The 11,717-nt window shown below is 43.2% G+C and overlaps 1 protein-coding gene across 1 annotated transcript in view; it reads right to left on the bottom strand.

Moving 5' to 3' along the window:
- CHST15 (carbohydrate sulfotransferase 15) overlaps positions 1–11,166 on the bottom strand; it is a 48,405-nt gene extending 37,239 nt beyond the window's left edge. Inside the window, exon 1 of the mRNA XM_074159071.1 lies at positions 11,094–11,166. The gene's annotated coding sequence lies outside the window, so the exon portion shown is untranslated. The remainder of the gene's footprint in view (positions 1–11,093) is intronic.
- Between the last annotated feature and the right edge of the window lie 551 nt (positions 11,167–11,717).

The following is an 11,717-nucleotide window of genomic DNA, read 5'->3' on the forward strand; positions in this document are numbered from 1 at the left end:
GTCTTTCCATAAGCTCAAAAGACAGAGAGGGTAATTTTTCTAACGTTCCCAAGCTGCCATCAAACTCCCCATCCCAGAGCCACACCAGGACCCTGCTGCACGATGGCGGCAGCGATCATTTTTTGGGTCCAAAGCCAGCAGGTGGCATTTTCGGGAGCAATGGTGCAAGACCAGCAGCTAGGAAGTGAAACCCTTGGTCTCAAAAATAACTCTCAGTTAAGAACACTGGAGCCCTCATTAATATAATTGGTTTCATATTAGCTGCTAAAACACCAATTCACTCCATTTCTATTACTTAAGGACTGCTTTGCTCACCTCTATTTTTGCTCAAGCATAGAAGAAAGAGGGGAAAAATATCTGTGCCCGCACAAAAATACACTCTGCCTGCAGTTAGTGAATGCCACACTAGAGCACATTTGTCACCACAGATGAAAAATGAAGGTAGGTAGTCTTTCAAACAGGCTGCTCCTGAGGATCCAAACGGAAAGGAATTTGGAGAGCAACTCCCACATCATTCACTCAGAGCAATGGATTTACATCCTTCCAACCTGCATGAGATCCACAGAGCGACTATGACTCCATTCCAAACTGAAGTCCGAGGTAGAAGACACATTCAAAAAATAAAAACATGCTACAGTACTATCACTGGGGAAAAAAAAAAATAAATAAATGCCAAACCACTAATCATTACCCTTCAGGAAACCACTCAATTTTCAGTCTTTCTGCTTCAAGTCCAGAAAATTAAATTTCTCCTTTCTAACGGTGCTGGCTGTGGGTACAGACCAAAAAATAAATGACCATGAGGCTTATGTCACCATGGAACAGGAAGAGGGTCTGCACCTACCAGTTGAGCATCTCTGGTAAAGGGAGGAAAAAACCACCGTTGAAGACCACAACCCAGATCACAAGCCCTTTGCTCGCTCTCATGGGTGAGTCATTAGTTGTCTCATCCTGCTCACTGATACTGTTCATGCTCATTTGGGTCAGGAAAAAGAGCTTTGCATTGGGTCCCAAGTGCTACTTTTCCACTTTAGAGACATAACCCTATCTACCTACCTACCTTTATTTACACTCTTCTTTGAAGCCTTAAAGACCTGAGGATGAATTGCATCATTCTAGAAGTGGGTACTGTCTTCTTATTTTAGAAATGGTCCTTCCCCTCTCTACATGAACTTCCACCTTGCTTTCAGCCCTGCATGACTTTAAGACCCATCTCACCGCTTTTAACTTGGCTGAAGATTAATATATATTTAAGCCGCTGGTTAAAGTGTCTCGAATGATAGTGCAGTTCATAATAATAAAGCTGTCCTTTCCCTAAAATGTACTTTCATCCTTTTGAATATTTAGTAAGCCTATTAATTATTTTCTTAAAGTCTGAATTTCAAGATGTCACTGCTGACATTTAAGGCTCATAAAAAATGCAAGTCTATCTTCTCTGTGAGAAACAAGTCTACACAATCTATTTTAAGATGAAAATATTTATCAAGGAAGATAGTTCCCAATTATGAACACAAACAGAAACAAAGCCACTTATAGCAACTGGCTACTTTTTTTATCTTTTACATCCCAAGGGTGTACTTCTCCCCAGCACAGTGATGCACAAAATAAGTGACATCTGGTGGCTATATGCTGTAATATAATAAGGTAACTCATTTCAATGCTGCTAACCAATTTGATTTTTAAGTTTGCTGCTTCTCAGTAAAGCTTCTTCGATGTTTTATTTATTTATTTTGACACAGATACTTCTGAGACTCCTAGGCATCACGATCCCCATGCATGGTGACAACTGCTGTTATCTAATTAAAGTTGGATTGCCATATTCACATTAGGAAAAACATAACTTCAAAAAGGAATTAGCAAAACTGCACAAAGATTTAGCTGGGCAACACCAGTGAGAGCCAGGCTGTAAACAAACAGGCTGCGCAGAATTTTTCAAAGGAAATCCTTCAAGCGCTCAAAGTAATTAATATCAACTCAGTTTTCTCTGAACTGTTTTTCATTAGATTTTAATTAAACAAAAAAAGAAAAGAAATAGCTGTGATTTCCATTCTGAGCTTAGCAGCATCCTTTTTACAAACGTGAAACAGCCTTTCCGCTCTTTGTACCTTATTGATCCTCAGCGACGGTCACATCTAATCCATCCAAGCCTTCTGCACCTAAACCTGCACTCCAGGCGTGCAGCAATTACAGCTCCTCTTCTAACTCCTACAGTCCAGAAATAAAGTTCTCTTTTAGGAAGCTGTAGCTTTCCTTGGATAATTAATAAATATACTGTCAGTCAGCTACAGTTAAAATTACAAAATTGCTAGCACTGCAATTTCAAGGCTTGTAACACCAATTTCTTCAGTAATAAGTATTTATGGAAAAAAAAAATCTGTAAGCACTATCTAACAGAAATCAAATTAAATATAAACAGAGTCTAAATATTTATCAGCAGAGGAAGTTCAAAAATATCCCTGCAAAAATAAAGCGGATGGCAGGCTAAATCCAGAGCCATTGAGTGTTCTTCGAAGGATGTGCTAGGAGGAACTTTATTTTCAGTTTGACACTGCTAAATCAAATTAATTCCTTCCTCCTATTCAACTGCTACATAAAAATCCTTGATGCCAAAAGGACAAAGCTAAAAATGTCCCTAAACCCATGCCTGAATGCTGCACTTGATGCAAAAGACTGCTCAAACTCCTACCGACACAATGCAGTAGTGCAATACTTTAAATAACAGTTAGACTTTGGGGCTTTCCATCACTTTTAAGGCCTAAATATCCTTCACAGGAACGTCCACCTGCACGGTCAGCTTCCCTGAGCTCTGAAATGGGCACACGTCTGCGGTATCCCAATAAAAGGGGACCTCTGGGATAACAAAACTACTGATGTATTATTTCAAAGAGATCTATTATTTCCTTTTCACACACCCTCATCCCCACCAGGCGTTATCTTCACCTTAACGCTTCCTGGCTGAGCTAAAGAACACGTGCACAGAAGAGTACGGCTGAATGACTCTGGCTCCAGTCACTCATCAAGAAGAAAACTTTTTAAGATCCCATTTCAATTTATTTTTTTTGAAATCCTGGCATGCTGAAGTCAGCAGGAAGACATTTCATTGACTTTAATGAAGTCAGAGGTTCATCCTGAGAATTGCTGTTGGGAATGAACACAGCATTTATATTACCTCATTTGAAACCCTCAATATTTTTGCTAAATGCAACTTAACAATATTTGCTGTTTCAAAATTATTTGTTACCTTTAAAAATACACAAAGAAGGTTATTAAAATACTGCAGTGTAAAATTTTTAGTGATTATGGTTGGGATATTCTTGTTTCAGGCAACTATTTGTAATGCATAAATACACATTGTCATAAAGTTTCAGTTCATATTCTAATACTGAAAATCTATGAATTGGAATAGTCCATCAAAAATCACTGTTGATATTTACATGCTTACCTGTATTTTCACAGTACATTTTTAACGGTTTGTGTGTTTTTCATTTATTATCCAATGTACCAGTATAGCAAGATGAAAAAAAAAAAAAAGAAGAAAAAAGGGAAAACTGGATAGATTAAATAGATTACAACACTACACTAACTTAATGGGTACCATTAAAAGAAAAAGCTATCAAAACTCAGCAGAAGCTTTTTATGCATTCCCTTGTATTACACCAAAATGAGCTATTGCAACATTGCAGCTCTGATACCAAACGAGAAGAATACTCAGTTTTTAAAGCTGTATGTAGAAATAAGCAGCAGGCGATTTGAAGCCATCTAAGAAGGATATTTTACCCAAAGAGTTACTGAAATCTGGGTTTTTTTTTAAAAATAGTAGTAGGGACTTAAGCTAAAAGCTACTCACCGTGAAGTGCAGACTTCTGCTCGGGTGTACCAGCCTTACCTCCGCAGCCACACACTTCATGGAGCAGAGGACTCTGAACTTCTCCAAAACAACTGGAAAATATTTCCAGTGCCCACAGTTTGGAGAAGCCAGATTCTGGTCCCCCCCACATTCACCAGCGAAAACCAAGAGCTGAATTACTCCTGATCTACCCTAATGTAAGAGAAATCCACATGGGATTTCCATGGATACCGATATATATTCCATTTTACTATGCTGTGTAATTTTAATTTTTCTGATCTCCTTAGCAATATTAAAAAATCTTCTCTGAAGAGTTAAACACTTCAGTACTTAAAATAGCCTCATGTTAGACAAATGAATTTTTGCTCTTTTCCTATAACGAGAGGGATGAGCTGAGGTTCTACTGTTCCCTTCTGTTCACCTCTCACATCTCATTTCTTGTTGAAACTGTTTTAAAGCTGGTATAAATAGCTTTGCAAAGTAATTCTAATACTAAATGTCAAGAGCGATAGTGGTTTCATTTTGATTTATCCTTATCTGTTCCTCAGGCAAGTTAATCCTCAACCTGAGATACTGTTTTCATAGCTCTATAATTTATGAAAATTTTCATCTAAATTATTTACTTTATGAATGGCTCCGATGAGTTGCTCAGGGCGTAAAGCTGTAATACTCAGTGCTGAAGTGCTCAAGAACATGTTTTTGTCTTATTTAAATGAAGAGATGACCACTGTATCTCGTCTTGTAATATCTAGTAGTAGCCTTTAACGCACAGCAGTGCTTTTACCCAGCCTTTTTATCTGACCTCTGCACTTGGAATAGACTTGGTTACAACCCAGATGTCTCAGTGTTATCCCAGGCTGGAGCTCCAGGGAGACACAAAACAAGCAAAGAGTCCCTGATCCTGAAGCACAACCTCCCAGCGTAAAACCATCTTCCTCCAGGGAGCTGAACTGGCACCAGCTCGGTGTGGGCTCAGAACCTGATGTACACGTGCAACCTGCTCCTCTTCCACATCAACACGGTGGCATCCAAAATCCCTTCCAGAAACGGCCCCAGGAAATTCTCTCAGGCTTCAGCAATCAAGCCAGAAAGATGAACCATACAGCAGGAACCCTACAAACCGGTGACTGGAGACAGAAGAGGAGCACAACCGCTGGTCTGCCATGGTGAAACAGTCTGCAAAAAGCTGAGCTTTCAGAGCAGTCCTTGAAAAGCCTGGAAATTTCAGATTCATTACTCATTTAACTCATTTAACATTAACAATACCTATTTAACATTACCTGTTTAATATCCGCATAGCTCAGGCAAAAGACAAATTTCTCAAATAACAAGCAGCCAAAATCAAAGAGGCTGGAAAGGAATATTAGATAAGGTGTTTGATGGACTTGCAAAAAAAAGTGGTTTTAAGACCTGTTAAAGGATTTTCAGGAGATGAAGCTCCCCTGCAAAGAGCTGGCCCTGCAGGCAAAGCCATCTCATTAGGTGGTAGACACTCATAATAATCTATTAAACTATCCTTCTCCATTTCCTCCCATTCCTAGCTTTACACAGTCAAACCTCCTGGCTGCACCAGTCAAACAGATTCCTTCTCCTTCTTTGGATCACTAAGTTCTGGCACTCGTAGGCCATTATGTCCTAACTTAGGCAGAGCAAGGTTAACACTGCGCTCTTACATTTTCTTCAAATCATGTGCAAAACCTTCCAGAATCCTGATTTCTATTACTATTTTCCTGAGATCTCCCCTATTTGTTGGGATCTCACTACTGATTTGGTGCCAGATCTAAAGCACTTTCATTAAGTGCTTTTTTGCCTCCATCCTGCTCCAAGATCTGAACTTTAACTGGGCATGCAGAGCATATGAGGACATTATCATCTTCAATCAACTGAAACCATCCAATACCGCAAGCTCGCATCTAACGTGCTGCCCAATTTCACAGCACTCTCTCAACGCTACCATCTACCAGGCTTCTTCCATCCCCTAAGTACACGTTACAGATAAATCTTTATTATTTTTCCTATGTATCTTACAGGAGTTTGCATTTTGTCAAAGCAGTCTTATCTTGGTTTTTCGGTACATCTTTGAACCTTACATTTTATCTTCACTCTTTTTGTTTGCTATACCCAGTTCTTCCCAGTTAAGAATCACGTGTAACACAATGCCTGCCATTATTTGAAAGAAATGTCCTTCCTTATATTCCATGCGATCCTGAGAAGTCACCAGGTCTAACTTAAACTTGGCAGATTTAAGCCATACACCAATATATGCAAAAAAAATAATACTACAAAAGTCTTTTTCAATCTCATCAGTTTTTCTAATTTTATGGTAAGATAGCAGGGTACATTCACCCACACTGAACATCAAATTTTTTTACAGGAAAAATATCTCCTTGTGAAACGTATTTTTTCCTACTGGAAGGCGTGAAGCAAATTAAAAATGTCAGTTTTAGTATTTTGCTATTTAGGTATAGATCTGCACCTTGTAGAGTGAGGAACGACCTACCTTAGATACAGAGTTGGCATAAAAAACCCCACACTTATTTATAAAATGCTGTGCATATTGATGAGTCCAAATGACAGCACATCAGGTTTTAGAATAAAGTGTATTTAGTAGTGCTTGGTATAAATGAATAAAGGCCTGTGTCACTTCCCTCTCTCTCCACCACCACATTTCTTCACACGGCTGTGTTCTTTTCAAAGGAACCCCATTGAGCAGAAGGCAGCACCTTGGCAGCCAAGTGCCTTCCACCACCCCTGATGCTGCAGGGGCTTTAGCTGCTCTCTACAAACCAAGGGAGGAAGGTTTGCTGCACCAGGAGCTCCAAAAATGTTTCTGGAGCTGGGTTAGCTTATACTAGGCAGCTAACATGCATTTCAGCCAGGTGAAGAGAAGACTGAGAGGGGACCTCATCAATGCTTATCAATATCTAAAGGGTGGGTGTCAAGAGGATAGGGCCAGACTCTTCTCAGTGGCGCCCAGCAACAGGACAAGAGGTAATGAGCACAAACTGGAACATGGGAAATTCCGTCTGAACATGAGGAAAAACTTCTTTATTTTGAGGGTACCAGAGCCCTGGAACAGGCTGCCCAGAGAGGGTCAGGAGTCTCCTTCTCTGGGGATATTCAAACCCTCCTGGAAGCGTCCCTGTCCAGCCTGCTCTGGGTGACCCTGCTCTGGCAGGGGGTTGGACTAGATGATCTCCAGAGGTCCCTTCCAACCCCTACCATTCTGTGATTCCGTGAAACTATTATGGGAATCCTAAGAAGCTGGGTCTGGGAATGGGAAGAGGCAGGACAACGGGTTGGGGTTGGTGAGTCCATGACCTCTGGCATGCTGCCACACGGGGAACAGAGGTAGGACATTGGGACAGGGCCTGCCGTGGACCACTCACTGCTATTCACACTCATCATCACATCTGGTCTCTCACCATCACCACCTTGTCATTGCCATCAGCCTCTGGTACCCAACTGAACATAATTTTTCTTTCTCTTTCTTCTCCCTAGGTATCAGGCACATCACCCAGTTATCTCCTCCTTCCAGAGGATGCCATGCTCCTTAAAACTAGTGCTTACAAACCATGTTCAACAGCTGCTGGAAACCAGGTGTAACATAAATTAATAAATATTCCACGGCAAGGCTACATTAACTGCTTGCCCCTAAAGTGCTGTTTAGTGGCATGTCAGGCACAGCTGTGTAATCAAAGGATTACAGTGCTCCCATTGCAACCCGCCTGCCGCCCTCCAGCTCCGCGGGAGCTTTCCCGTCTCCCTCGCATGTAAAAACCAAAGCGAGTAACCGGGACAGAATTGTAATCATGTCTTTCAGCCCGGGAAACACAAACAAAAGGGTCACAGGGACATATAGTGTGACTGTACAACATGCTTTCTGTTACATACATGGATAGCCCTGCGTATTTTTAAGGGAACGGGTCAACAGTGCTGCAGGTAATTAGTTAATTTTAGTGGAATTGCAGTATAAGTGGAGAGATTGGTGGAATTCAGGCTGCTTTGAGATAAGAACTAGTAGAAGCTTACAGATCCCTTCCCCTCGCGTGAATAGCTGTATTTAGACTCCAAATCTGGCACCGCACTTCATCGGTAAGAAAAACAGTGCACTTTACTAAAACACATAAATAAATAAAAAATACTAATTTGTGGGGGAGAGCAGTGAAAATTGGAAATCTACCTTGTTTTTCCACAGCACTCTGGATTCTTCCAGCTGATCAACATAACTCCAGCCAAGCAGTATGGTGGGAACTCAGAGTTGTCCCTCACTGTGCAAGGTAGGGAGGAAAATAGGTGGGTTAAGGGAGGAAAATAGGTGGGTTAAGGGAAGGAATTGAAGCCTGAAGACAGCAATTAAGGAGCCCAGTTCAAGCCAGGCCACAGCTCCTACAAACTCTATAGGATGTTGGAAACTAGGTGATGCAAATCACCTGAGTATCCAGAGTAGCACTGAATGATTTAACAGCACATCTCCTCAGAGTTTCTGATTGTGGGTTACACAGCCTTTAAGGATACAGTAATTGTAAGGGTAATTAAGACTTGGGAGGGAGAGGGAGTATATTGGCACCTGTTTAAGTTACAACTCTCTTCACCCGAGTGATGTATCTGTACCAAAAGAGAAACACAGTTGGATGTTCTCACTTCCTAAATCAATATGTCATTTAGGCAAGCTCAGGCCGCTGCTGCTGGCTTATCTCTAGAGAAAGTATGTCGAAACACCGTTAAAAACACAGAACGCAATGGTAACACAACGCTGAGTTACAACTTCCTAGAATTTTGCTCCTATGAAAATATGAGGAAGCACTCAGCATGGGAAAATAAGCAGAAGAATTTGGTAATAAATCCTTATTATAATATCATGGTTAGCAATACCTCATGAACTTTGGATGAGTTTGCTGCCATCAACAAATTGATCTTAAATATAAACAAATACTTTGAGAGATACTTCAGTACTGGGGCACCATCCACCTTTAAAAACATGTGCGATAAAACTGATATCCCCTGGGCTTTCCCCACTTTGTGCCCACCTCTTTGCCCACTTAAAGCCCTGGGTCTCACAGAGCTCCTGCCGCAGGTTGCTTACCATAATGTTAAAATACAAGCAGTATCTTATTTGCATCCCTCTGATTGTGCCTACGTAATCCCATCCTTGCTAATGCTGCTAGTGGATTACATAACTTCAAAATGAAATAATCCGAATACGAGAGTCTGCTTCAACCTTCTCATTTATACAGTTCCAGATACCTACTTTTCGTTTAGCAGTAAGATAAAATCCATTACTGTCTTCCATTGCATTAGTGGAATTGGGTTTTGTCATGTAAATCTCCACTGTTTCATCATGCTCCTGTTACAAACCACCAAATAAAACACTCTGAATTTGAGATTAGTCTTCCTATTAGAAAATCTGAACCATAAAACTATTTTGTTATTGATTTCAGAACTGCATGGTGGCTACACTTACAGACACAGGATCTAAGTGCCATTTAAGGAAAAAAATAAAAGGTAGTTTCACTGCTAAATCTTCATGCAAGCGGTTTCCCCTTTTCTGCATTCAAATTGATTTTCTTTCTTTTGGCATGTGAAGAGCCAGATGAATCCTTTGACTCAATACCCAAGAGTGAAATGGCACCAGCAGCAGCAGAGAAGCTCTCAGGGCAAGAGACGTGTGACAACATTTTAATCACGGGCAAAAAAAGCTTCAAGACAACACTAGTCCATTAGTATTTACTGTTCGTAAGTGAGTGTATGTGTATATATATGTGTGTGTGTCTGTCTATAAAATACATATATCAATATATGAATAGCATAGATATAAAAACATATTTATAGCTCATATATATGTTGTGACCTCTTACTGATGGAAATTTCCCTTTTTGCCAGAGATCAAGTAGTCCCCAGTTAGTACCAAGCACAGTGCTGTTCGATTAGGTGTTTGCTTACACAAACGAGCACATAACATTTTCAGTTAATCCTTAAAAATATTTACTCTTCATGAAGAGTTCCAGCAAACTTTGAGTTTTAATCTGTAATCTGCTCATCTGACTAATCGGCTTTTTTTAGTCACAAAATACAAAAAGCATGTGAGTGTTCTACAGGAGTTGATAATGATTTTTTTTTTTTTTTTTTTGTCTGGTTAACAATTCAAGAAGCGAAACCATTCTTATATTATATGCAAGCAAATCAATATGAAGAGAAACTTTAGGCCATAGAACCATAGAATAAAATAAATAAGTACGTTTCCATATCTGAAAGTTCGGTAGGTGTTTAGATGCACCATCCTAGAAATACTACCATCCATCCTATTAACCTACAAACGCAGCAGTGTCTAAGAAAGTCAGTTCACTGCAGAGTAAGGCTGTAGTATTACAATGAAGCAGCACAGGAGGGGAAAAAAAACCACCAAAAAACGCCCGCATATATGACAACACCAAAGTTCAGCTGGTGAATTGTTGCTTAACAGACTCTAACCATAATAACCCATCACTGAACCTTGACTGCATTCTCAGCAAAAGCATGCCATGAAGCTATTTTTAACAGCCAACAGCTTGCATTTAAGAAATACCCCCTCTTCACCCAAAAATATGCATCTGTGAACGGCAACATCCATCCACGGCTTCATTCTAGGTAGGATGCGCTGCCGGAATGAAATGAATCTTTCACAGAAAGCCGCTTTCTAAGTGTCTCCTCTCCCAAACCCCCCCGTGAAACCAGCGCAATCAGCCCCTGCGCGGCTCCCCGGCTGGCAGCAGGACCTGCCCAGCACAGATGACAGCAAATGGCATTATCTTTGTCATCATTCCGTCCTCTCCAGAGCAATAACCTGTTCAGGGGTACGTTTTAAAGCAGTGTCCCCCCCCACCCCCTCCGCTCACCCTGCTGCCAAGCACCGGGGGATGCTCCCCCCAGGGACGCCCCGAGGTGCCCCGGGGACCCACCCGCGGAGTGGGGGCGACACACTCCCGTCTCCCCCCACACTTCGCTGGGGAGTCATGGCCAGGCTTCATCCCGGCGTACGGCGGATGTGGTGGGGGCAGCAGGAGGGGTCTCCGCACCTCCGGAGCCCGGCTGCCCCGCCGGGATCCCGGCGTTCCCGGGGCCGCCCCCCCGGGGCTCCGCTCCGCCGTACCGAGAGCCCAGCCGTGCCGAGCCCAACTTCCCGCAAAGTCCCGCCGCCTCCAAACTTGGGGTGCTGCGGCCCGGGGAGCCCCCAACCCCATCCCCGTCACCCCCTGGGCGCACCTACCTCCGCCGGCTCCGTCCCGCTCCGCGCCCGCTCGTCCTCCCATCCGCCGCCTCCGCCGGCTCTACCCTGCGGGGGGGCGGAGGAGGAGGAGGAGGAGGAGGAGGAGGAGGAAGAAGAAGAGGGAGGGAGCAGCCCCGGCCGCGCGGCGCAGCCCGGGAGGCGGCGTGCTGCCGCTCGGCTCGGCCCCGCCGGCTCCGCGGGGGCGGGGGGGATCCCCAGTGGTCACACACACACCCCCCCCCTTCATCCCTAGGAGGGGTCCCGGTGGGCATCGCCCCCGCGGCTCGGCTCGCCGGTCCCGGCAGCACCAGCTGGCTGGGAAGCTTTTGGGATGGAGACGGGCCTCTCTGCTGGGCGATCCTACGGGAAATACGAGCCGTCCCAGGGAAACGGCGTTTAGGTGGAACCAGCATCCCAAATTGTGGGGGAGCCGAGGCGACGCATTTGCTCATCGGCTGCCGGGTCCCCGTCACTTGAGCGGGTCAGACTTTCATGCCGCGTACCTGGCAGACCACCCGCAGCACCTACGGCCCGGGTGCAACGCTGAAATTGGCACGAACACGGGCTAAGAAGCCAAAATCTTCTACTCAATAAGTGCAAAGTTCCTTCTCAACCAAGAGGATC

The sequence above is a fragment of the Numenius arquata genome, chromosome 15 (genome assembly GCF_964106895.1).
Source record: "Numenius arquata chromosome 15, bNumArq3.hap1.1, whole genome shotgun sequence".
Classification (NCBI taxonomy): Eukaryota; Metazoa; Chordata; class Aves; order Charadriiformes; family Scolopacidae; genus Numenius; species Numenius arquata.